Source organism: Nyctereutes procyonoides, unplaced genomic scaffold (genome assembly GCF_905146905.1).
Source record: "Nyctereutes procyonoides isolate TBG_1078 unplaced genomic scaffold, NYPRO_anot_genome, whole genome shotgun sequence".
NCBI classification, from domain to species: domain Eukaryota; kingdom Metazoa; phylum Chordata; class Mammalia; order Carnivora; family Canidae; genus Nyctereutes; species Nyctereutes procyonoides.
Genome location: NW_026575135.1, coordinates 69804119 through 69830638, shown reverse-complemented (window position 1 = coordinate 69830638; position 26520 = coordinate 69804119). Strand labels below are relative to the sequence as shown.

Here is a 26520-nt window from a genome sequence, read left to right as displayed (position 1 = left end):
AATATTTATCTATATACATTCACATTTAACCTTTTGCATGGGTCTGTATTATTTTCATGTCCCTTATTTGCAGGTCAGATAATGAGGAATGCCTAACTACTTTTGTGAAGCAGTTCCACATTCTGTGTCCCTGTCAGCAATGTGTGAGGGTGCCAGTTTCTGTTCACGCTCACTAACACTTGTGATTACCTGGTGCTTTATTTTAGATGGACTGGTGATTGCGAGAAGTATCTCATTGTTGTACCACATTTTCTTGACCATTCATTTGTTGATAGGCATTTAGATTGTTTCCATGTCTTGGCTGTTTTGAATAATGCTGCAACAAACATGGAATGCATGTATCTTTCTGAGATCTTTATTTCAATTTTTTTGGATATATACTCTGAAGTAGGATCGCTGAATCAATATGCAATTTTGTTTTTAAAAATCTCAATAAATTTGGGGCTCCTGGGTGGCTCTGTCCATTAAGCGTCTGATTCTTGATTTCCACTCATGTCATGGTCTGAGGGTCATGGGATCCCCAGGTCAGGTTCTGCACTCAGCGTGAAGTCTACTTAAGATTCTCTCTCTTTCCCTTCCTTTGCCCCTCCCCTGACTTGTGGGTGCTCTTTTTCCCTCAAAATAAAGTCTTTTAAAAAAAAATCACAATATAAATTTAAAAAGATTCAAGTTCTACAAAGTGTGTTCTCTGACCACAATGGTCTTAAATTAGAAATGAGTAATGTCTGACTTCAAACTAGCTAGAAAAAGCAGTGTTTTCCCATAAGTTCCAGGATTGATTCCTATTGGTCATGTGCTTATCTCCACACCATTCTACAGTCACTGTGATAATTGGCTAAATGTAGAGTGAATGCTCATCCCAAACACATGGGCCAAGAACAGGAGAGAAATGATTCTCTAAAGGAAAATCAAAGTAAATTACCAGAATGAAAATTATGGGGCAGGCAAAATTATTAGCTATCCAATACCAAAGCTAGAATATTTTTCTATTTTTTTTTTTTTTTTAGATTTTATTTATTCATGAGAGACATGCAGAGAGAGGCAAAGACACAGGCAGAGGGAGAAGCAGGCTCCCTATGGGGAGCCTGATGTGAGACTCGATCCCAGGACCCCGGAATCATGACCTGAGCCAAAGGCAGATGCTCAACCTCTGAGCCACCCAGCTGACCCTAGATTTTTTTTTTCTAGAAAACTTCAAGATTGCAGTATACAGTCAATATACCCCCAAATATTGTAAAATTTATATATAATTGCAAAAAACAATTGGAAGTTAAAATAACACCATTTATAATAAAATATATCAAATACCTAGGAATGATAACTGACAAAAGATGAAAAAGGCTTATAGGCTGAAAAATGCAAAATACTGCTGAGAGAAATTAAAGAAGACCTAAAAAATGAATACAAATTTACCTTGTCCATGGGTTGGAAGACTCAATATTGTTAAGATGTAAATTCTTTCCAAAATGTATAGATTTAACATAATCCCAATCAAGATCCCAGCAGTTTGTAGACACCAACAAACTGATTCCAAAATTTATATGGAAATGCAAAGGATCTAGAAGAGTGAAAAAAACTCTGAAAAAGAACCACTTTGGAGGGCTCACACTATCTGATTTCAAGGCTTATAAAGGTATACTACACAAAACAACTTGATAATGGCATAAAGATAGGAAAATAGCCCAATGGAACATAATGGAAAGTCCAGAAATGAAGCCAACATCTATGGACAATTGATTTTTTTTTAAAACAAAAATATAAAGGCAATGTGATGGAGAAAGCATAGTCCTTCCAACAGATGTAACAGTTGGCTATCCATATTCAAGATAATGAACTTGGATCTCTATCTCATATAATATACAAAAATTAACTCCTGAGGGTCCCTGGGTGGCTCAGCGGTTTAATCCCTGCCTTCGGCCCAGGGCCTGATCTTGGAGTCCCGGGATCGAGTCCCACATTAGGCTCCCTGCATGGAGCCTGCTTCTCCCTCTGCCTGTGTCTCTGCCTCCCTGTCTCTCATGAATAAATAAATTAAAAAAAATCTTAAAAAAAAATTAACTCCGAATACATCATAGGCTTAACTGTGAGAGCTACAACTATGGACCTTCTAGGAGGAAGCAAGAGAAAAATCTTATCTTGGTTTGTGCAGAGATTTCTCAGATCCACTATCTCTTAAAAGAGCAAAAGATAAATTTGGCTTCATCAAAATTTATAACTTCTGTTCTTCAAAAGACACTGTTAAGAGAGTGAAAACACAAGCCATACACTGCAGGAGAATATTTAGAAGACACATATTTAATAAAAGACTTGCATCCAGAATACCTAAAGAAAGTTCTCAAAACTCTACAATAAGGAGAAAAACAACCCAACTAGAGCATTGGACCGTTTGAACAGATACGTCACCAAAGAAGATATACAGAAGACAAATAAATACATAAAATAATGCTCAGCACCATTAGTCATTCGGAAAATGCAAGCTAAAACCCACCATGAGATATCATTGTGATCTATTAGAGCAGCTATCATGAAAAAAGACTCCCCATGCCAAGTGTTGACAACTATGTGGAGGAAGTGGACTTCTCATCTACTGTTGGTGGGAATGTAAAATGATAGAACCACTTTAGAAAGTAGTTGGATATTTTCTGAAAAAATTAAACATATACTTAACCACATTCCACTCTTAGGTACTGATTTAGTTTTCCCTGATTTGCATATTTTCATTATAGTAATCATATTGCTTGTGTTCATGTCCTGCCCCCTTCTTCACAGACTATCCACTCCCTGGAGTTGGAGAATCTTTCAATTTTATAGACTTTCTTGCACAATGTCTAGTAGGCATTTAATACATAATTGTTTAAGAAGTTACTTAGAGGAATAAAGAAAATAACAATGAGAAAAATTCATTTTTGAATATGAATTTTACCTAGTCTCTTTTTAGTATAGTGTAATATTTTATTCTATTTATTTTTTTACTCTATTTATTTTCTTTTCTTTTTTTTAATGGAGTCTTTTTTTAAAGATTTTATTTATTTATTCATGAGAGAGAGAGAGAGAGAGAGGCAGAGACACAGGCAGAAGGAGAAGCAGGCTCCTTGCAGGGAACCTGACGTGGGACTCGATCCGGGGTCTCCAGGATCACACCCTGGGCTGAAGGCAGGCGCTAAACCGCTGAGCCACCCAGGCTGCCCTGTTCTATTTATTTTCATTTAAAATTATAGGATAATGTTTACCCCATGCTATTGCAGACTTCTGATTCATTCATAGTAATGAGTATATGATATTTAATAAATTTCATTATAAGTTATTTTTTCCCATTCTAAATAGTATAGTATTATTCCTATTATAATAAATAGTATAAATGTTTCCATTGTAAACATTTTCTTATGTCAAATAATTTCATTAGGACAGATACCCAGGAAGGGTATCACTAGATGAAAGGGTATGAATGATTATATTACATTATTTTAAAATATACTTAGCTACCAGTGGAGCATATGGTTCCTTAAGCAGGATGATTTGGGTATAGAAATGGTTGTAGCTATACCTGGGTAAATTTTAAAAATTTTATTTTTATTTATTTTGTTAAACTTTCTTTTAGCTTTATTAATTTTAATTTTATTTTTGAGAGACAGAGAGTGTGTGTGTGCAGGAGATGGAGAAAGAGCAGAGGGAGAGGGAGAGAGAGAATCCCAAGCAAGCTCCATGCTCAGCATGAGCCCAGAGCCGGGCTCGATCTCATGATTCTGAGATCATGACCTGAGCCGAAATCAAGAGTCAGGTGCTTAATTGACTCTGAGTCACCCAGGCACTTCCAAATTTATTTTGTGGAGGCCGAGAAAATTAAGACCATTCCACTTTAAGTTCAACGTTAGCACAAGTGCAGCCATCCCAGGCCCCTGTGAAGAAGAGCTGAACTTTACCTTACTTCAGTTACAGGAAGAAAACAGCTTACAGCTAAACGTCCTAGAAAGCCCCTATTAGAATGAGAACAGAGCCCAAGCCAGGGGCAGGAAGCCCCTATTAGAACGAGAACAGAGCTCAATGCCCTTGAAAGCCCCATATCAAAATGTAAACAGAACTTGAGAAATTCCTCCACCCCTTCTGGAGGTCCCCGAGACCAGCCCTTAAAACTAAGCTGGAACCCACCTCGGGGTCCAAGTCCCTGCTCCGCTGCGTCGGGTGTACTTGGACCCAAGCTCGAGCTTGTTAATAAACCGTCGTGTGTTTGCATCGGTGTCGGCTCCTTGGTGGTTTCTCAGATACATAATCTTGGGCACAACAATTTTTGAATCAGGACAATAGTCTTTATTTTCTTAAATTTTAAAATTTTTATTATTATTTTTAAGTAGGCTCCACATACCATGTGGAGCCCAACACAGGGCTCAAACTCATGACCCTGAGTTCAAGATCTGAGCTGAGATCAAGAGTCAGGTACTCAAAAAAACTGAGCTACCCAGGTGCTTTTGGAAAACAATCTTTTAAAAAAAATTGGGCCTATAGCCTTTGGGTTTAAAAAGCAAACACCTGTTTTTACTGTTGATTCTTTCTCTTCCATGTGGCAATAATTTTTTAAAAAACAATTCCATAGTTAAAATTTATTTTTCCTAAGAACATGTTTCATCCACTCTTAATTTACCCTGGCTAACTATCAGAAACCCTTATGTGAGTATGTAAATATGTAAAATACTCTGTCTTGTTTCAAAAAGGATTTGAGACTGTATTAATTTCTGGTGTGAAATGTTGGGAGAAATAACACAACAAATGATTTCTTGGAGGGTCATCTGGTGAGGAAGGGCACCTATAATGTGCCAATACTTGGATCATCTTTAGAGAAGATGTGGCTCCTGAAAAAAAGATATATATATATATGTATGTATGTATGTATGTGTGTGTATATCTTTTGAGAGAGAGTGTGTGTGTGAGCAGTGAGGGGCAGAGAGACAATCTTCTGCAGGCTCCATGCTCAGTACTGAGGCCAATATGGGGCTTGTCTCACAACCCCAAGATCATGACCTGAGCCAAAATCAAGAGTGGGTCACTTAACCAATTGAGCCACCCATGTGCCTCATCTTCTGGAAATTTTAGCTTTTGGTCTTTTGATTTAAGTAAAAGTGCTATTATAAATACATAATAAAATATGTTGGACTGAGGAAGAGTTACTTTTCTGGTCACCCTTAGGAATTTGGGGTGTGCATCAATCACAAACTTTGGGGTTACTTAGTTGTAAGTAACACATTCTGACTTAAAGTGGTAAGGGGATTTATTGGAAGAGTATCAAACAGTTCCCAGAATTAGTGCGATTGAAGAATCAGGTATGGACATGGGCAGAGGGAGATGGAATTAGACCTAGGAAAAGGCTGGGGTCAGGATCTCACCCCAGGCTTGGATACTACTGGACACTGCCACTGGTAGATTCTCATTTCTTCAGCCTCCCCTGTATCTTTGTCACACTCTGAAGAATCAAGGTTGGTGGAAGCAAATGACTGGCCAAGCAGGTACCCTTCCTGTGAAGCAGTAGGAAACAGAAGTTTCCAGGGGCAAGGAGTGGAGTGTGTCCCTGGCTGGCTCAGATGATAGAGCATGTGACTCTTGACCTCCATGTTGTGAGTTCAAGCCCCATGTTGGGTGTGTAGCCTACAGGAAAAAAAAAAAAAAAAAAAAAAAAAAAGGGAGGTTCTGTTCTTTTCTGCCTCCTGCTGGTTGTAAGTAGAAAGGAAGTTTGGGTTATGGTTATGTGAAAAAAGTCATAGATCTGTTACATTCATTGATTTCTGATGATTATAGGATCATTTTTCATTTTCCCAATAACGTGTACAGTGAAGGATCTTCAACTGTGACCCATGCATGATGGGGAGGGCTGGGGAAGGCCACATATTCCTTGAAATTATAAATTATAGAATTTTGGTATGTGTGCCTTTTGCATTGTTGGGTGGTAGGAGAGTCCATAATTTTTGTTAGCTTCTCCAGGAGACCCACAATCTACAAAAAAGTTAAAAGATCCTAACTGGAATGTTCTACATAATTACTTTCTCGTTGTGAAATTTCAGTTCATTCATATTAATTGTCGCGAGTACTACTACCTTCTGTCCGCTAGGTGGTGCTGTTACGTGCATTTTCAAACACCAATCCCAAGGTTCATTGATCTATGGAGTGAAAAAGCGCCCAGGTTTAAATGGCAAGTCCTCAAGTTCATTTTAGGTTGGAAGGAATTTTTGAAATCAAGTAGTACAGTCGCATTGTTTTACAGATAGACCACCAGATGCCCAAAAGGTTAAGGAAGAGCTCTGACGGAGACCAGACCTTTTGAAAAGTCGAAAGGATGCGCTGAGTGGAAGAACCCGCAGAGCTGGAGCTCTCCTCCTACCAAACTACTTTGAAGGCTGCGCCTTTGGCCGCCCAAGGACTGGGGGACTCTAGATTTTTTTGGTTCTGAGGCATTTGTATTTTTCAGTCACAGTCATGACGGAATTTGGTGCTTCTACCCTGCCGGATGGTGGTATTGCTGAGAAGGGATTTTATTTAGTTAAGGAGGGAAGTTGCACAGTCTTCCTCTACCCCATTCCCTGGTTGGCTTTAGACATCTTACAATTACGTGCATTTCGGGATCCCTGGGTGGCGCAGCGGTTTGGCGCCTGCCTTTGGCCCAGGGCCCGATCCTGGAGACCCGGGATCGAATCCCACGTCGGGCTCCGGTGCATGGGGCCTGCTTCTCCCTCTGGCTGTGTCTCTGCCTCTCTCTCTCTCTCTGTGTGTGTGACTATCATAAATAAAAAATTTTAAAAAATTAAAAAAAAAACAATTACGTGCATTGCATTCTTTCCAGAGCCAATGGTGACCCTATAAATGTATGTATAAGCAGTATTGGTGACACATGAGGGACATGCTAGGTTGAATTGAGGGTTTTATAGTTGATGGGTTTTAGGCATTTCCATAGTAATTGAACACTGACATTTTTATTGTGTATGTACATGTGTTTTAAAACACTCTCTTAAGAATCCATTATTTACTGCTAGTCATAGCTTCTGTGATAAACACCACGGTCAGTTACTCAGGTATCCCATTGGGAAGGAAGGACTTACTCCTCCAGTACTGGGTGGGCTGCCAACAGAAGTCCTCAGATGTCAGACCCTCACAGAGGTTGCTCCACTTGAAGAGACCTGCCTTGCCCAAGTTGTGTCCCCTTCCCTAGAGTGGCCCATCTCCAGGGACTGATTGGCCTTTGGGGTGTTAAGACTCAACTCTGAAGAGTCATCCCAGCCTCAAGACTTCCCCTGGGATGGTCAGAGACCACCAGTGAGACTGTATGGAGGCTTATCTTCTCCTTGGGGCCAACTCTGATCCTTGCTTCCCCCTTTCAGGTGTCTCTCACTAGAACACTCCTGCATGTCATTCTCCTCAGGGTCGGCCCCAACCTGTGACATTTGGTTTCAGAAGTAACCCCAAAACGCAGATGCTGGGATTAGAATTTGGAAGTGCTTGACAGGATTCCTATCGGCAGTGGTGAGTGGGGTGCAGACAGCCTCAGGCACAAGGTAGCAATGCAGTTGTTGAAACTTGATCCTGCTTGGATCAAGTCCACATGACGGCCTCCTCACAGTGGACTGTATGAGAAGAGGCTGGACCTAGTCATGTACATTGCAGCCAGGGATCAGATAGGTCATCGTGATGGAGATTCAGCAGAACCACACAGGGGAAGGTGCGAGTTCACCAAAGAGAAGGAAGATGAGGTATCCAGCAACAGTTGCTGAGGTCCCTATTATGGCTTCCAAGGCTCTACTCAGTGTGTCCTTCCACTCTGGTGCCCCCCGCCCCACCCCAGGCAATGCTAGCCTTCCAACTTCTCTTTAGATAAGTTGTGCATTGAATTCTTGCCTTGAGGCCTTTGCAAGACCTTTCTCTTTGCCTGGGAAGGGTAACTTCCAAGATCACTCTCTCAGTCTGTTTGCGTCTCTGCCCAAATGTCACTTACTCAGAGAGGTCTTCCTTGACCCTTCCGGGTTGTTCTCTTCATCTTACCCTTTACCTAGCTTGACTTTTCTTCACAGCATCAAACTGCACTTGAAGTGAAATTATTTTTGATTGTTGCTTTGTATTGTCTACTTGAAGGTGAGCTCCTAGAGCAAGAATTGTGCCTTTTTCAGCACGGAAAAGTATGAAAAAGTATGGCTATCATACTCCTTAGACAGGGCTTGGCCTATAGTATGTGCTGAGTAATAATTACCAAATGGATGGAGATATAGTGGAGATATAGAGATGTAGAGTAGGGAAGGGTTAATTTTGATTGGAGAAAGCGATGATAAAGACTTCCTGGAGGAGAAAGCGTTTGAGTTAGTTGTGGAAGGTTGGATAACATCAATAGGCGGAAATGGAAAAGACCAGATAGAAGGATGGATATTTGTGGGTCATATAGAGGAGTGAGTAGCCCATTGTGTCAAGGGTCATGTTATAATCTGGTGACCAGGCCATGTGGTTTTGGGGCTGATTCATACTGTAGTCCAAGTTTAGTTGATAAACAGTGTCTAACTTTGGAATTCATGCTCTGAAATTCATTGCTGCTGCTCATCAAGTAATTCTTTACTAGATGGCATGCAAACCACTCATTTGTGGTTCCTGCTCACACTTCAAACTAATTTACCTACTTGTTCATCATAACAGTTGTTGTTACTGGTATATGTGCATTTTGAATAGTTACCCTCATGTCTGTGTTCCTGCAGGATCCTAGCACAATGCAGAGACCAGTACTCCCGGCAAGCCGGTGGTTAAGAGGGAGTGAGTGACATGATTTCTCAAGCTTGTGTCAGAGGTTCACACTTGAACAAAGCTTAGGTAAGTACCTCAACAATGACCGTCAGAGGACGTTTTAGGTGTTTGCATTTTTGGTGTCTTTTCTTGATATTCAAAAGTTCTGCCTTTTAAAATAGACAATATTTAATCAATATTTTGATGAATATTCAATTATTTTATCAGGTATTTAAATATTCAAATGAGAGAAATTTCTAGAAAAATGATAAAATAAAAGTAAGTTTACCTTATTCCTCTCTCTGGAAAACTATAGTCATAAATAAAAAGAATCAAATATCAGAGGAAAATATCTATAATGAAAATAGGAAACTGCTAAATGCCACACCACAGGTTAAAGAATATCTTCTAGATACAACAGCATTTGAATCCAGTTGAGGGATACGCAAAGCTGACTCCTGTATTCTGATATTGGGAAGGGATTAATCTTGTGGTTGGATAGGGACACCTGGGTGGCTCAGCTGGTGAAGCATCTGCCTTCAGTTCAGGTCATGATCCCAGGGTTCTGGGTTCAAGCCCCGCATTAGGCTCCTGCTGAGTGGGGAGTCTGCTTCTCCCTCTCCCTGTGCATGCTCTCTCTCTCAAATAAATAAATAAAATCTTTAAAAAAGTCTTGTGGTTGAATCAGGGAGAAATAGGGAGAACCTTGGGCACATTTCTATTCCATAAGGTGTCAAGGGAGATGATGTTGGAAGGGGTCTTGTGGCCACTCCATCTTATCTGTGACCTGCCCCAGAATAAGATAACTTTCAGAGTAGCCAGGACCTGAGAGAGCACCCTCACAGAACCAGTATGTTTACATAACAGGATTCTTCAGTTTTGTAAGAAAAGATTGTATAGGAAGCCAAAGTTTCAATGGAAAGGCAAAAAAAAAAAAAAAAAAAAAAAAAAAATCCAAAAAAATGAGGGGGGAAAATGAAAGTTGTAGCCGAGATACTTTAAAGCAATGGTTTTGACAATAAAATGATCAAGAAAAAAAAGTCATTATGAAAATGTGGTACTATTCAATGCTCTTCTGTCTTGAGGAAACGTCTAATTCCTGGTTTGGACATAGAGAAAGAGGGAGATTGGAATAATTTTGAAGTCATTTGCTTACATGCACCAATGACTCCAATTTTATTTGACTATGATCTCCCTGTAACTCAAGTTAATGTTAGATCTTTGTGCATTAGTTCTTTGCAACCTAATCTAACCTCTTTTACACCAAATAAGAAAATGAATTGGTAAAGCAAATTTGGAAATTTTCCTAAGATTTCTTGGTCTTAGGTTTAGGTCTTTTCTGATTTCTGTCTCCTGAGATGATTAAGAATTGACTGGAGATGAAAAACAATTGAATGTTTTTGTCATTGGATGATTTCTTTTTCTCCCTCTAAGATTTCTAATATATACAGGTTACTAGTTGTTCCTTATCATTATTTCCTGTAGTATTTCTGTAGTCCAGAGACGGGCATTCTTTAATTTATAGCTCTGCTCTTTACTTATCTTCTTGACTTGGGGCAAGTTTCATAATGTGTTCAGTATTTGCCTTTGTAAAATGCAAGTCATATGCACCTCATAAGTTGTGAGAATTAAGCAAAATGTTATAGGAAACACCTGGTTCAGAGTCTGGGATGGAGAGGGCATACAATATAGCACTTTTATTTCTTATTTGATAATAAGAGTTCATAACTCATGAAATATGATAATGCCAAAAAGAATGCTTCCTTCACTGAAGGATTTTGTTCCTCCTAGGTAGTAGCCCACCCATGACATCTGTTACATTACTCTCTATTTTTAAAATTAGCATAGCATGGCATTCTGCTGGACATTTTATGGATGGAAATAATTAGAAATTTTATTTTTGGTTCAGATAATGGCCTCTGAACATATGGACACTTCCTAATTCATTGGCAATGAGTTCATAAACTTTGTTGGATCTGCAGCTGTGAACCTACAGGACCTGTCCTCGGGGCATTTTTAACAGATTTTTACTTGTTGATAATTAATAAATTAATAATTGGTGCTAAGAGATTTTAATGTATTATGCAAGGAGAAGCAGAAACAGCAAGTGAAAAATGCATGTTTCTATTTGACACATGCTATTAGAACAAAAGGAAAGCTTGAAGGGTGGCTTGACCTTGGCTAACGTGCTGACATGGTAGATTGCTTACCCCCCATCCCATTGTGATGGTAAAATGAATGTCCATCTTTCAAGCATGGATCTCTCATGCTATGGAAGTCATCAAACTTTGTTAGAATAATGGTATGATTAGAACTCTTGAATTATTAATGATTAGTGCATATTATATTCATATAGAATACATCTGCAGCCTTTTAAGGAAAAGTGATGCACCTGTTTTTGAGGTAGAAAGTCATATTCTTCTATATAATTGGTCTCTTTTAGTAAGAAAGAGTTCTGTATACAGTCTCATCACCATTCTAAGTACTCATGTTCAATACAATTATGGGCAGCCAATAATAAGAACTCAGAATCTATACAATGCTCTTTAAAGAGCTCCCCCCCAATTGTTTTGAATTAAATTTATTATTTTTTAAATTAGTAGTATTATATTTAGTATTATTTAATGTCCAGGAATTGGTAATATTTATTTACCAGAGATTATAGACTGCAGTGCCCTTCAGATAGAGTCATGGCCTAGGAATGGGACTGTCCTAGTAAGAATAGTGCTGGTGGCTTCATTAATTTTCTTAGAAACTGGAGATAGGAGTAAAAAGGTGCACGAGGAGAATGTTGTTTTTGTGCCTTTTCTTTTGTTCAAAATGATAAACTCCCAAGTGTGATTAGAAGCCACGTGAGAGACTTACGGTCCACGCTGCCTGCTCAACATCTCCATCAGATGTCTTGAAGGAAAGCTAAATTACCACGTCTAGAACTGTACCAAGCTCACCACTGGGACTCCCTCTACACATTCTCCCTTTTGGATTTCCCAGTTCAGCGGATGGCACCACAATCCCCCCAGATGCATATGTCAGGAATTGGGCATTGTTTTTTTTTTTTAATTTTTATTTATTTATGATAGTCACACACACACACACACACAGAGAGAGAGAGAGGCGCAGAGACATAGGCAGAGGGAGAAGCAGGCTCCATGCACCGGGAGCCCGACGTGGGATTCGATCCCGGGTCTCCAGGATCGCGCCCTGGGCCAAAGGCAGGCGCCAAACCGCTGCGCCACCCAGGGATCCCGGGCATTGTTCTTAATCCGGATACATTTTAGCCTTCAATCTCCACAACCACAACTGACCATTCTATTTCTCAGTATCATCCAAATTGATCTATTTCTCTCCACCTTCATTGCCACTGCCTAGACAAGCCATGAGCATATCTCACCTGGAGTACTGAAATGACCATGTAATGGGTCTCTCCCTCTCTGTTTCCCAGCCAGTGTACTCTCTGCAACTCAAATAACCATTTAAAACCTAATTGGATCACGTCACTGACCTATCTTAAATCTTTGCAGCTGGGATAAAGCCTGTCTGATTTGGACCCTGCTTATCTTTCTGGGTTCATCTGATTGCTACATGCTGTCTTCTTAGAATCCTTTAGCTATGATGTGCTCCTTCCAAAAGCAGGGATCTTACCTTAGTTAACTTCTCAGACCTCAGAGTAAAAATTATTCCTGGGAAGATCTCAGGTACTTCAAGCTTGGTCAAATCCCCATTATATGCTTTTGTTGCGACGGGTACCTTTTCCTTGAACATTTATCACACACATTCATTGTGTTATTGCTTGCTCAAAATTGCCTGTGCAGGTACCCTATTAGGTGCAATACAGTGACATGCTGCTTGAGATATTATAGCTTGTCCCTTTCTTTTTACACTAATTCCTTAGCTCCATTCATGCATGGGTTTCTTCTTTTCTTTTTAAATATTTTATTTATTTATTCATGAGAGAGAGAGAGAGAGAGAGAGAGAGAGAGAAAGAGGCAGAGACCTAGGCAGAGGGAGAAGCAGGTTCCCTGCAGGGAGCCTGATGCGGGGCTCCATCCCCGGACCCGGGATCATGACCTGATCCAAAGGCAGATGCTCAACCACTGAGCCACCCAGGTGCCCCTCATGGCTCTTTTCTATATGTCATCTTCAGACTTGGTTTGGGGGAGGAAGCAGGACCTATGATAATTAGCCATCTTGTCAGGATTTCCATTCCCTATAATTTTTACAAATAATATTTTGGTGGCTTCTGTAATCATAATGATGTGTCAGAATATGAGGTGTTCAGTAAGGCAGGGAAAACTGAACTGTAGTATTGAGTATTTACTACCTATGTACCATACACAGGTAGTAAAGTTATAAGAAGAGCAATGAAGTGATTACCATAAAAGTCAGGATAGATTTATCTTCATGGGAAGAAAAGGATTATAACTGGGAAAGGAAAGGCTGGGGGCTTCTGAAGTATGGCAATTGTTTGTTTGTTTGTTTATGAGAGACACAGAAAGGGAAGCAGAGAAAGAGGGAGAAGCAGGCTACCAAAGGAGCAGGGAGCCCAATCCAGGACTCCATCCTAGGACTCTGGGATCACAACCTGACCTGAAGGCAGATACTTAACCAACTTAGCCACCAGGCATCTGGCAATTGTTTATTTCTTGACATGGACAGTGGTCAGGATGGGCTACATGAATTGCGGAATCGATACAACATGGAGATATGGGACTTCTTGTTTTTAAAACTATTAGGACTATCGAGACAATGACGGCAGGTCATCAGGCCAAGCATGGTGCCCTTCTAAACCTGTGTGATTGCACAGGTTACATGCCAATGAAGTCAATCTTGGGGGTGATTATATGAGTATTCACTCTGTAATAATTTGTTAAGCTACATATTTATATTTATGTTTTATGTATTTTCCTCTATGTTTGCTGTGTTTCACAATGAAAGAGATGAAAATAATTGAATACAATGAGAACTCAAAAATATAAAAATAAAAAAATATAAAAATAAATTAGAACCCTATATGATGGGATGCCTGGATGCTCAGTGGTTGAGTCTGTCTTTGGCTCAGGGCCTGATCCTGGGTCCAGAGATAGAGTCCCACTTTGGGCTCCCTGCATGGAGCCTGCTTCTCCTTTTGCCCATGTCTCTGCCTCTCTCTGTGTGTCTCTCATGAATAAATAAAATCTTTAAAAAAAATGAACCCTATATGATTATTTTAGGAATGCCCATTGATTAGGAAAATACAAAAGGGTAGAAAATATGAACAAAAAGTCAAGAGATATGAATAATAAAAGGAACTGTGTTAACATTTGGATAAAAATAGGAAGCCTTGGGGGATCCCTGGGTGGCTCAGCAGATTGGTGCCTGCCTTCGGCCCAGGGTGTGATCCTGGGGATCCGGGATCGAGTCCTGCGTTGGGCTTCCTGCATGGAGCCTGCTTCTCCCTCTGCCTGTGTCTCTACTTCTCTCTCTCTCTGTATCTCTCATGGATAAATAAATAAAATCTTTAAAAAAAATAGGAAGCCTCAAAGGAGAAGATTAAAATAAGCAGATAAGGGATCCCTGGGTGGCGCAGCGGTTTGGCACCTGCCTTTGGCCCAGGGCGCGATCTGGAGACTCCGGATCGAATCCCACGTCAGGCTCCCGGTGCATGGAGCCTGCTTCTCCCTCTGCCTGTGTCTCTGCCTCTCTCTCTCTCTCTCTCTCTCTGTGTGACTATCATAAATAAATAAAAAATTAAAAAAAATAAAATAAAATTTCCTTTAAAATAAGCAGATAAGTAAATATTTTAAGGAATAATCACTAAGAACTTTTTAGAATGAGTGAAAGTAGAAAGAATTCATAGAGTACAAAATAGGATAGATAAGAAGTCTTTACCTATGTGTACTGTCATAAAATTTAAGAACTAAAAACCACTTAAAATTATAAAAGTTTCCAGGAAGAAAGAAGAGGTAACTTATAAAGGATCAAGAATAAAACTGATGCTCACTTCTCTTCAATGACATGGAATATAAGAAGTGTGAAAGTGTTTTTGAAGTTTTGAGGAAAAATCCTTTAAACTCAGAATCTTTCAGCTAAACTGATAGTGTTAAAACTTTTTGATATCAGAACTCCTTAACATTCTTAAAAATCATTGAGGACCCAAAAGAAATGTTGTTTATGTTGGTTATGTCTATCAATCTATCAATATTTAATATATTCAATATTTATTTCATTTAAAAATCACTAGTGACATTTTAACATAAAGAGCATATTTTTATTTATTTATTTATTTATTTATTTATTTATTTATTTATTTATTTATTTATTTTTAAAGATTTTATTTATTTATTCATGAGAAACAGAGAGAGAGAGAGAGAGAGAGAGAGGGAGAGGTAGAGACACAGGCAGAGGGAGAAGCAGGCTCCATGCAGGGAGCCCAAAGTGGGACTCGATCCCAGGTCTCCAGGATCATGCCCTGGGCCGAAGGTGGTGCCAAACTGCTGAGCCATCCAGGCTGCCCAAGAGTATATTTTTAATGAAAACTAATTATATATTTTGAAACAAAATACAATTAGTGAGAGAAATGACATTGTAATTACATGATCTGACCTGAAACTGTGAGAAAAGCTCTATCTCCAAGGTGTTTGTCAAGAACAATAAACAGCAGTTGTTTGACATCACAGCTGCCTAAAGCTTTGATGCCAGTTGGGGTGAACAAACCTGGCCAGAAACTTAAGAGGAAACTCTGGGAAAGAAGATATACACAGGGGGTTTGAAAAGTTCTGACTTATTCCTGAGAATCTAAAAGGCCATGTGCATCTGTAGGGTTGTGAGCACACCCAGAAAAGACTTGGGAAGGTCTTAGTTTCACCTTTCATTGACATTGTGGCCTTCGGCAAACAGGAGGTGGAGGTTAAGTAGGATTATAAATTCTTAAGTGTTGAGGATATGCTACAGCCCAAACCCAGAGCCTCTCATTGAAGCTTTTAATCTCTTCTTAAACTGGTTCTGAGAAGGGGAGACATAGCTGTGGGTTAGGGAAAGATGGCTTACACCTAGAAAATTAGTGTTCTTTTGGTGATCAAGAGAGAAGATCTGAACATATTCAGACATGTTCTGAATTTCTGTCTTCTGTACAGATCGTGCACAAGTTATGGCTTCATTGCAGTGTATTTCTTCTCTGGATGCAGATTCTCTTAAGGTCATTCTAGAGGCTTCTGAAACATGCCATAGGACACTGGCATACGCTAACATGAGGCTTCATTTCCACTAAACATAACAGTCAGGAAACAAAAACAAACAAAGGAAAGAAACTACCTAATCGGTTTTAAAGTGTAAAAATGGGCTCCAGGGTGGAGTAGAATCTAGGGCAACGGTGTTTAGAAAATAAGATCAAGAAAAGAAGTAATGTTGAAAACATCCAAGAAACAAAGCCTGGGCTACTGCTCAAAGCCAAATGGCTACATCAAAAGTAAAAACTTTCAGGTGGCCCAGGTGACATAAGAAGCAGACCACTAAGCTGAGCAAATTATGAATAAGGAGGAATTCAACATCCACTGGGCAAGCTTTTTTCATTTAGGCTTACAAAACTAAGCCCTGTCATGTAAAGTTTCATGAGAAAACAAGCCTTCATCAATACAGTTGTCTTGGTCCAGCAATTCTCTTTCACTCTTGAGAGTCCAGATGATGTGCAAGGAAGCTATAGTTCTTTCCCTAAATCCATAAGATAAGTTGGTCATGTTTCCAGAGGGTCTACTGTACCCTTAAGTTGTTTAATCCTATTATGCAAGGACTGGGGAGGAGGAAGAATGGATTCATCTGATTTTTTTCATCCTGTTGCTCAATCTTAGACTTGTCCCATTCCGGAACCATTACCATTTCTGGAGGTTAGGAGAGAGAGTTGAGTCAAGCCCTCTAGGTTTACTTCCTGTTAAGTGATAGGGTGTAGGAGCTCTGTGCATACCTTCCCTCACACACCCAGGGGCACATGTATTTGAGATGGAAGCAACCAACAGACAAATTAACATCCCCATTCAACACTGCTATTAAGGGTTGATAGAAAAATGTTTTATAACTGGTTAAATGAAATAAATTGTTACTGTTTTTCAAAATCAGTCAGGTGCTGACATCATACCAGGCCCTGAGCTAGGTGCTTACACATCTATTATTTCATTTTACTCTTAGCATCATTATTTTCTCCAAAGTTCCAAAGGGAAATTAAGTGATACTGTAAGCCATTTGTGGGTGGAAATTGCTGCCAAATGCTTAGAGGAAATTCAGAGCTTTAATGAACGTTTTAATTCAAGCCTGAGCTGAACCAGTCCCAAGTGCTTTCCTGTTCCTGTTCAGATTGTGTTGTTTTTGCCTCTTTCCTTGAATCTCCCACAAAAGGTCTCAGGTCCCAGACCTTGTCACTGTGAGCCCTGGAACACGCAGACAGATTTGAAATGAACAAGCTCTGCAAGGATACCAGGACTGACCTACTCTTGTCAGAAGGTCCACTTATTTAAAAAAAAATGTCCATTACAGTGATCTAGCTAAGAAGTTTGCATCCGATACTTGGTGTCCCCCACTCAGATGAGATGTTGACAGAGGGGCCAGGATGAAGACAGGCAAGTGGGGCTGTCTGGATGGCAAGACCTCAATATATGTTTCTAGTCACATTCCAATTCCAGATAGAAGGCGTTTAATAAAGGCCACAAATGGATTTACTGCCTCAGTTCGTAACGCTTACTCCAACTCATTACGTGGTAGGGATTTGAATACAGAGGTAATATGGTGCTTCCAAGCAGGGCAGGGTCCAAGCCAGAGGACATTCACGTGGTCTTGGGCAAGGTTCAGAGGAAGGGGAACTAGAAGATTCCATGACTTCCCCATCAGGACCCTTTACCTCCCTACGGTAGGTTAGCTAGGATGAGAGCTGGGAGGTCCTGGCTGTCCTCTCTCCCTGCTTCACTCTATAAAGTTTCAACCTGTTCTGAATCTTTAATGCATGTTCAGAGTGATACCTGTCACTCTCAGGCTGTTTTCTGAGCAAAGAGCCCTTTGAATTCAGCTGTCACCAAGAGTGGTAGCTGTCACCTGGGTGAGTCAGGGAGGTGGCACAGGTGGGGCATGATGCTTTAGCCTGAGAGACTGAAGTCCTGGGGTCCTCCTCCACCTCCTCTGGTCCAATGTGCAGGCTGAGAAGCATGCCCGTGAGGCAGAGGAAGTGGGTTTACAACTGGTGAAAGTGTGCTTTCCAGGACTGGGACCTTTTTTTTTTTTTTTTAATTTTTAAATTGGAGTTCAATTTGCCAACATATAGCATAACAGGTCTGGGACCTTAAAAAGAAAATCAAATCCTCAGTCTTACATAAGCAAGTATAAGAGCATGGCTGAGGAACATTTTGTATTCAGCACAAGGACACAGCTTTGGAGTGTATGTGTGTATGCTATGATAAAACATATTGTGGAGGCTGAGAAATTTTTTTTTTTTTTTTTTTTTTTTAGGCCGAGAAAAATTAAGGCCATTCCACCTCAAGTTTAGCATTAGCACAAGTGCAGCCATCTTAGGCCCCTGGGAATAAGAGCTGAACTTTACAGGAAAAACTGCAGAGTGTCCTCGGCAGGGAATCCCATATCAGATCTTAAGAAACTCCCCCACCCTTTCCCCCATATTGGAATGAAAAAAATTCCTTCACCCCTTCTGAAAATCCCCTAGACCAGCCCATAAAAAACCCAGCTGAAACCCACTTCGGGGTCCAAGCCCCTGCTCTGCTGTGTGGAGTATACCCGGACCCAAGCTCGAGCTTGTAAATAAACCCTCGTGTGTTTGCATCGGTGTCGGCTTCTCGGTGGTTTCTCGGATTCGCAATCTTGGGCACAACAATATAATATATATGATATATATTTTATATATCATATATATCATAAAAATTTCCCTTTTGACAGTTTTTAAGTGGACAGCTCAATGGCACTAAATACATTCACACTGCTGTGCGACCATCACTACCATCCAACCCCAAAACTTTTTCCTCACCCCAAACTGGAACTCCCTACCCACTGAACTCTCTATTCTTCTCTCTCCCCAGCTTCTGGCAACCTCAGTTCCTTGTTTCTGTAAATTTGAATATTTAGGTACCTCAGGTAAGTAGAATCATATAATATTTGCCCCTTTGTGAACTGGCTTATGTAACTTACCATGTCATCAGATCTCATATCATGTTTAGCATGCATCACAATCTCCTTTCTTCTTAAGGCTGAATAATGTTCTATTGTATGGATGGCCTACTTTGTTTATCCATACACATTTGGGTTGTTTCCATTGTTAGGCTGTTGTGAATAATGACTCCTGAACCTGGGTGAACAGCTGTTTAGGAGCTTAGTGATTTTTACCTTGAAAAAATAGCATGATATCTACAGTTTGTATGGAATTGGTGCATTATTCTTATCTGGGTTAATGTTTTCATCCTTGAAGAGTGTCCTACCATAAGAGCAAGGAGGGTCTTCTCAAGCACTAGGACATAGCCTGGTAGTCTGAAGCATAAAACTTGTAAAAAAATTGTTTTTAGAGATTTTATTTATTTATTCATGAGATACACACACACACACACACACACACACACAGAGGCAAAGACACAGGCAGAGGGAGAAGCAGGCTCCATACAGGGAGCCCGATATGGGACTCAATCTTGGGTCTCCAGGATCACACCCTGGGCTGAAGGTAGCGCTAAACCGCTAAGCCACCCGGGCTGCTCAATTCGTAAATGAACGCTAGTTGAAAAATGTTTTTCTGAGGACAACATCTTTCTCAGATTGGTCTGTGCTGATTGACTTTAGAGAGTGTTGGTCACTTTGGCTTCCCAAATCCTAACTTTCTTCTTGGCTTTAGCTTCCAGTGTTTCAGAAGGCAGCTCAGATGTCTGTGCTCACATATGGGTACCCAGTGGTTCCCAACTCGGATCTGCCCCTAGCCAGTGTTGGGAAGGGAGAACTGTGTATTTTACTCCCTCTCCTCCCATAGGCACACTTTGCTGGGCTTTTCATTGGAATGAGCATTTCCCTGTGTCTCAGCTAGGCTCTTCTCACCACACACAGAAGCCACCATCATTTCTGTTGTTGTGCCCAAGATTGTGAATCCGAGAAACCACCAAGGAGCCGACACCGATGCAAACACACGAGGGTTTATTAACAAGCTCGAGCTTGGGTCCAAGTGCACCCGACACAGCGGAGCAGGGACTTGGACCCCGAGGTGGGTTCCAGCTTAGTTTTAAGGGCTGGTCTCGGGGACCTCCAGAAGGGCTGGAGCAATTCCTCAAGTTCTGTTTACATTCTGATATGGGGCATTCTAGGACCTTAAGGTGTAAGCTGTTTTTTTCCCTGTAGCTGAAGTAATGTAAATGTCAGCTCCAATTCATAGGGGCCTGGGATGGCTGTACCTGTGCTAACCTGAACTCAAGGTGGAATGGCCTTAATTTTCTCGGCCTCCACATCTGTGTATTCTCTACATGTTCTTAGAGCAACTCATGCTGCTGCTCTTTGATGCATTGTATTCACCTCACTGTCTTCAGAAGAGTTAAGCTCTTAGATATTTGCTTCTGCCTTGTCTTATTGTTGATACCAAGAAAAACTGGAGGTCAGTTTCTCACCCATGAAAATCCACACCCACTGGATATACTGTGAATCAGGCCATCAGAAACACAGTAACTGGAGCCAAAATAGCTCAGAAATGAAATAATACCTAAAGCAAAGTGTTGCTAAATGATGAGAAGAAGATGAAGAACACTTTTTAAAAAAGGCTTTATTTATTTATTCATGAGACCGAGAGAGAGAGAGAGAGAGAGAGAGAGAGAGAGAGAGAGAGGCAGAGACACAGGCAGAGGGAGAAGCAGGCTCCGCACAGGGAGCCCGATGTGGGACTTGATCCCAGGTTTCCAGGATCAGGCCCTGGGCTGAAGGTGGCGCTAAATCGCTGAGCCACCCGGGCTGCCCAAAGAATACTTTTTGTCATTAATTTAATTTTTCCCAGTAGTTTTATCTCAATAATAAAGACTTACAGGTACCTGTTCTTGTTCTAGAAAAAAATCAATGTAAAAGCTCTTAGGTGGCATAAGTGATAAAAGAATGACTCCAAAGTTGAATAGGGGAACATTTTAAAGAAAATTAAGGGGCACCTGGGTGGCTCAGTGGTTGAGCATCTGCGTTTGGCTCAGGTCATGAAACTGGTGTCCTGGGATCAAGTCTCACATTGGGTTCCCCATGGAGAGCCTGCTTCTCCCTCTGCCTATGTCTCTGCCTTTCTCTGTGTGTCTCTCATGAAAAAATAAATAAAATCTATTAAAAAAAGGAAAAAAGGAGCAGTATTTACATGCAAGAGTCATAGAAAATATACATGCATGTATAGCTGTTTAATATGAGTGCATCGTTTTTGCCTCATTTTCTGGGAGGTATGGGACCAAGTGGCCAATGGCCTGCAGAGCAACATCCCTAAATTTTACAGTGAGCACTGCCACACATTCCTCACCCATGACTCTCCATCTGGGAGAAAGAACACTACAGTGGTAGGAAACACAAAGCGAATGTGAAAGACTACCACCAGAAACAAATGGAAGAGCGGAGTCAGAGCCTGATCCACAGAACAACCACTGCATTTTAACAAGGAAAGAGGTCTCCTATTCCATTCCCTGCTCCTCTTCCTGCCTGGGCAATGATCCTACCTCCCCTCAGTCTCCTGGGTCCTTCTCATCCTGGTATGATACCAGCACACCATATAGGAGGCCCCTCCCATGATGCCAAGGATGGACCCTTTTCTTCCTAGAATGAGGCCACCTTTTGGGAGGCCACATGCCAATAATGTCTGTGCCCCCAGTGATGAGACCTCCCACCTGTCCCATGATGGTGCCCACTTGGCCAGGAATGACTCTACCAGACAGATAAGGAGAGACAGGAACTTCTGTATTCCATTTTTTATAATACTTGTTCTACTTCACCAGGAATCATGGTCCTTTGACTCTGGGTGTTTTCTAACAGCGTGACAGGGAAGACTTGCTCCTTCTTCCTATCAAAGAATAATTTTGGTAGGGGAGTAGTGGGACACCCCCCCAAATAAAAGAAAGCAAGCAATTTTTATTTGTGTTGTGAAATGTGAAAATAAAGTTGTCCACTGTTTTAGTTAAAACAAAATTTTAGGAATATGAGTGCAACTGGACTGGCATTTTTAAAAAATAATATTTTATTTATTTATTTGACACAGAGAGAGAAAGAGATAGAGAGAGAGAGCACAATCAGGAAGAGTGACAGGGAGAGAGGGAGAAGGAGAAGCAGGCTTCCTGCTGAGTGGGAAACCTGACCTGGGGCTTGATCCCAGGACTCTGGGATCATGACCTGAGCTGAAGCCAGATACTTAACTCACTGAGCTACCCAGGTGCCCCTAGATTGGTATTCTTAAAAATATTTGTGTTTTTCTTTTTTGTCTTTTTCCATGTATTTTTCTTCTACACCTTGTGGGATTCATATGGCTGAGGTGAGGTATTCATAGGCTATTGTTACAGTAGGCCTATAAAGAATATAGGGAAGCATTAACATTCAGTTTCTGCTACTGCAGACAGAATTTTGCAGGAAATAGGCAAGACAGACTTTATTGAGGAAGAGGCAATTTTCTCAAATTTTAAGCATATCAAGAACCAAACGGGGAGAATTGGACCAGAGAGAGTATCAGAGTTTCTCCCATAAAAGTAAACAAAAATCCCCATGTATCTATGATGGCTATTCCATAAGACTTGCTGCTCTGAGGATGGAATGAATTCCTATTTCCTGACTGATTGTGGGATGGGATAGAGTGATAGAGGCAGGGTAGGTAGGGAGTGAGAGACATCCCAGCCTTTCCTCTCTGGGCTGAAATATATTAAATAATATGAAGAGAATGCCTAGGGCAGGGAGCTGCATCCTTGATTGGTATTTTGGTGTTGAGGGTAGGGGATTATTTGTAATTTGTTGCAGAAGCCATATCAAATTATACTTGGTGACTCAGAAGTGTTAGGCATAAAAAAGGGACCTGAGCTTAGTGTTCCCACTCCCTTTTGGTTAATGGGGAGCCTAGAAGAGATCTAGAAGCCTCCAAAATTCTCTAGGCAGGACACAAAATTTTGCTAAGAGTATAGCTGAAGAACTTCCTCTAGGTTGAGGCAGAGGGTAAGGGAGTCACCATGTGGTTGAAGGCTGCAAAGCAGAGCCCCTGGGCCAGGGTCACCCAGGGGACACATGCTGGGGAGGAAAAATTTTCTCCTACCCTTCAAAATTCTTCTGGCTGGTTTAAGAATCGAGTTGACATTGGTACATTAATTTTGTACTTATGGGGAATCCACATAAACTTGAGATTTCAAAGACAGTAAGGCAAAATGAGATATATATATATATATATATATATATATATATATATATATATGTCAACCTGAACTAAGGGGATGGGAGGTGGGTGGAAGGGATCTGGAACTTCAAAGGAAGGAAATGCAATTCACAGGAAGATAAAAGGAGTAAATGTTTGGTAAATAAATGTTTGCTGGGCCACTCAGAAACAATGAGACAGAGAGAGGACTTTGGTCAAACAAGCCCTGGTAGGTTCCTCACTGTACCACACGTTGTTCATATTATAACGTAGAGATCAATGGTGATAAGTCTCCTCCTGGAGGAGATCCTCTAACCCTAAATTCTTTTAGGTGGTTAAAGTGAAGGTGGTTAAGATCAGAGCTTCTTGTGGAGTCTTTTGGGCCTTGGTTGTTTTTAGCTTGAAATAATCGGCATGCCAAAGTGGCACATTTTGGGGTGACTTACCCTTGTCCCTAACACACACAAGACTTCCAGGGGCCAAGTAAGCTAGTCCACCAGGGGGGTTGATGTAGAGATCAGAGAAGCAAAAGGATACCACCCAGATCACAGGTCTCTTCTCCAGTGTCATGAGTGAGTGCCCCATCTGAGAGCAGGGGTGGCAGATGGAAGGATTTCTGAAAGCCCGGCCTTGTCCCAGCCTGGGAGTCTCCAGCAGAAATCTGGCTCTATCTCCGGCATGATCCTGGCCAGAGGCTCTGCCTTGCAGTCTTCAAAAAAGAAATACCTCAAAGAAATAGCTCAAAGTCTCAGACAGATTGCTAGATTGCACTAAAAATGTAAATGTTTTCCATCTGCTACTAGCTGGTGGGTGCTTGTGAGCACTATCAGAATTATAGGCAATATAAAAAAATGTACATTTTCTCTGCCCATCTGAGTGAAGGGTGAGAAATTTATAGCTCCAAGAAATCAATAAAACACTTAAAAAACCCGAACTATATAGTGTGCCAAATGATAGTCACAACATTTAGGGAAAGAGAACCCTTGTGACGGTTTGAAACATTTTTGAATTCTAGAAATGTGTTGAGAAAATGGTATATGCCCTAGGGGTTGATTCTGACTGGTATCTTACCAGGTAGGGAGTAATAACTACTATTCCTAAGGCAGGTGGATGCAGAGGTGAGAGCATAGGCACTGGGTTTCACACCTGACTCCACCATTCTCTGCCCTGGAGCTTGGGGAAGTTGCTGGATTCTTTTGTCTTTATCTGAAGGTGGAAGGATCCAACGGCTTCTTTGAGTGGTATTAATATGCATAAATTGTTTAGTAAGTGCTCATAAACATTCACTCTCATTAAAAAAATGTGAACTGTTGCCTTGTGTGAGATCATAAGCTAGAGGGAACTGCCTGGGAGTAGATAGATGGTGAGTGTCCTGAGAGAGGGGCTTCTCTGTGAGTGTCCTGGGTCTGTGTACTTGGCAGTACTTTATTCTGAAATGTGCACATTCTTCAGTAGATGGTGGATCATGATTTCACTTTGTTAGTAAAGAGCAAAGAAAAAAAAGACAATGATATGAATGGGTCATTAGCAAGAATCCTGTTGGTTTGATCATATTAAATGCCACTTTCAGAGGTCAGAATACACACATGAAACATAATAAGCGGGTTATGGATTAGCTTAGTATACACATTTTTAATGTCATAGTAGAGTTCATCGCAGGGCTAGTTATAATTGTCTCCAATATTTAAGTATTCCCTGTGAGTTGGTTTCCATTTCTTATGCATGAGTGTATCTGAATCTTTGAAAAAAAATTCACTGGTATGATCTCTCTTTTTAAAAATCATTTTTGGGACTCCTGGGTGGCTTAGCGATTGAGTTTCTGCCTTCGGCTCAGGGCATGATCCTGGAGTTTCGGGATCAAGTCCCACATCGGGCTCCATGCATGGAGCCTTCTTCTCCCTCTGCCTATGTCTTTGCCTCTCTCTTTATGTCTTTCATGAATAAAATCTTAAAAAAATAAAATAAAGGAAATGTTTCATTTTAAAGAGAATTTTTTTAAGTTTTTATTTATTTATGATAGTCACACACACAGAGAGAGAGAGAGAGAGAGAGAGAGAGAGAGAGACACAGGCAGAGGGAGAAGCAGGCTCCATGCACCGGGAGCCCGACGTGGGATTCGATCCCGGGTCTCCAGGATCGTGCCCTGGGCCAAACAAAGGCAGGCGCTAAACCGCTGCACCACCCAGGGATCCCGAAATGTTTGATTTTAAAATCAAAGAGGGAGATACCTGGCTTTCCCTTGTCTCACTAGTCCTGTTTGAGACCCAAGTGTCCTTTGTGAAAATGCATTTTCAGTATAGTACATTTAATTTTTAAATTTTTTACATTAAAATTTTTTTTTTTAAGAAAAGCTTCCACTTAAAAAAAAAGAAAAAAATAAAAAGAAAAACTTCCACTTCCCCCCCCCCCCCCCCACCAGCCTGGAGCATGTTGTGGCATAGGCAGAGGGAGAAGCAGGCTCCATGCAGGGAGCCTGATGTGGGACTCGATCCTGGGACTCCAGGATCATGCCCTGAGCTGAAGACAGATGTTCCACTCCTGAGCCACCCAGGTGTCCCCTTAAAATTTTTTTTTTTTAAAGATTTACTTATTTTAGAGAGAGTACAAGTGGGAGGGACAGAGAAAGGAGGGAGAGAGAATCTCAAGCAGATTCCACACTGAGCACAGAGCCTGATGCAGGGCTCAATCTCTGAGATCATGACCTGAACTGAAATCAAGAGTCAGGTGCTTAACCCACTGTGTGACCGGGGCGCCTCTATTGTTCCAATTTTAGATTTTGTGCTGTTGAAGCGAGCACACTATCATGATCTCTTCAAAATAGTGGGCTCTCCTCTCTCAGTTTTCCCACAATTTCTAGGTTAAGAAAATAAATTTCTCTTAGTTGTAATAAAACCACCTCTCTCAAACACAAGAGTTTTTCCTGGTTATTTTATCAGAGAAAGAAATGGGGGAAGCATGTTTTTATATCCATGATGCATACTTGTCTTTAAACTTTTTTTTTTAATTTTTATTTATTTATGATAGTCACACAGAGAGAGAGAGAGAGAGGCAGAGACACAGGCAGAGGGAGAAGCAGGCTCCATGCACCGGGAGCCCGACGTGGGATTCGATCCTGGGTCTCCAGGATCGCGCCCTGGGCCAAAGGCAGGCGCCAAACCACTGCGCCACCCAGGGATCCCCGCATACTTGTCTTTAAAATGAGATCCTTTGGGGGTGTCTGGGTGGCTCAGTGGTTAAGCATCTGCTTTCGACTCAGGTCATGATCCTGGAGTTCCAGGGTCAAGTCCCAGGATCAAATCCCAGGATAGAGTCCTGTATCAGGCTCCCTGCTCGGCAGGGAGTCTGTTTCTCCCTTTCCTCTTTACCCTGCATATGCTCTCTTTTTAAAAAAATATTTTATTTATTTATTCATGAAAGACAAAGAGAGAGAGGCAGAGACACAG

The 26520-nt window shown here is 41.0% G+C and overlaps 1 pseudogene; it reads left to right on the top strand.

Moving 5' to 3' along the window:
• The first annotated feature begins 7628 nt into the window (after positions 1 to 7628).
• Positions 7629 to 21630, top strand: LOC129494645 (U1 small nuclear ribonucleoprotein C-like; annotated as a pseudogene).
• Positions 21631 to 26520: the final 4890 nt, after the last annotated feature.